Source organism: Chaetura pelagica, unplaced genomic scaffold, assembly GCF_000747805.2.
Source record: "Chaetura pelagica isolate M959 unplaced genomic scaffold, ChaPel_1.0 scaffold543, whole genome shotgun sequence".
Lineage (NCBI taxonomy): Eukaryota > Metazoa > Chordata > Aves > Apodiformes > Apodidae > Chaetura > Chaetura pelagica.
In genome coordinates, this window is record NW_009952569.1 from 282,907 (window position 1) to 284,520 (window position 1,614).

The following is a 1,614-nucleotide window of genomic DNA, read 5'->3' on the forward strand; positions in this document are numbered from 1 at the left end:
CCGCGAGGGAAAACCTGCGGGCATTTCGAGACGTGCCCCAGCTGCTCCCTCTGCCGCTGGTCCCACCAGGGTTTATTCCTTCTTTAAAACTCTTGTGAGGCACTTGATTTTTATTGTTTTTAGTTAAGCAAATGATGAGAACTCCGCCCCCCGAGGTACCCGCCTCAGAGCAAGGGATTCCCTTCTGCGGGAGGGGCCGCCGGCCCAGCTCACCCTCAGCAAAGCGGCTGAAATAAAAGCATCTCTGGTGAGCAGAACAACAAGTCTTATGCTGCGGGGAATGGTTAATGATTTGTCTACGGCACCAGCAACAGGAGAGGCCTGAGATCCCCTTTCCTGCCCCAGGTCAGACGTCACCTTTCAGAGGAGTAAGACCTGCGGTCTGCGTGTTCAAAGCGGCTTTTCCCCAATGCACTAACATTTGCTGCATTGAGGATCCTTCCTACCTCATCTTTCACATTAGCGATTTAAATGAAATTTGAAAGTTGTTACCCCAAGTAATTAGAATTCTTTTCTAAACATTATTCTTACGATTTTTTTTTCAACAAAAGCCAGAGCCCAGGGCAAACCCAGCACAGTTAGTGGCATTCGAAGTGAAAATGCTACAAAACAATGAATTGAGACTTGTTCTTATTCAGGGAGTCATCTGGAGAGTTTCAGGGCTTCTCTGGGCAACAGCTGAAGATGTGCTGGCGACACATCAGAGCTGGGAAGCAGCAGTGAAATTCCTGGGTGCAGCGGGATCCCCGCGGAGAAGAGGCACCGATGGACGCCGAACAGGAGCTCGGGGGAGAGAAGCGGCTCAAGGCACCCATCGTGCCACAAGGCACCCATCGTGCCACAAGGCACCTCCAGCCTTCTCCGGCTGGCGGCACAGAGCACCACGGTAGATCTCTGGTGCCTTCTAATGGAGAAAAGGCAAGAGGGCTGGTTCCTATCGCCCAGGAGGCTCTGCAGACCCAGCGCCCTGCACCTCCTTGGGCACCTGAAACCCTCCCTTCCCACCCCAGCCTCTGCACAGAGACAAACCCCGCAGGCTCTGCAAAGTTCTGAGGGAGAAAAGCATCTGGATTTTATCTGTTCAGCCAACGATATTTGTGTTTCAAGTACCAAACTAATTTTTAGCTGTGGCTTACAAAAGCAAAGAAGTTTAGCTGTATTTACAGCATGTGTTGGCTGGAACATTAACCCCTGAAGAAGGGAATTTAGCACCCATGGCTCAGCTGTAACGCTCGGCTGAACTTCAACATTATGGTGTGACTTCCATGTGTCAGATTGTAATACCCATTGCTGGCATCTCTTGAGGTTCAAGTGGGCTCACTTTCATGAGAGTCCAAAGCTTCTACTGAATTAGAGCTATTTTGTATGCTTTACAATTCTATAGATGGATGCTTGCTCAAAGGCAGAGATATTGGTATACAGAATTAATCGAGCTTAAAACTGGTATGTTGAATACTTTAATCTACTTAATGTAGTTTTCCCATTGCTTTCAGCCACCAAAGTCCCCTGCAGCTGCCCGTACTCACTCGGCGATGGCAGACGAGGTCTGCAGAGGCAGCAGTTCTGCCGGCGGCCACAGAGGGTCACTGGTGACCGGTGCTCTGATCACTGGTG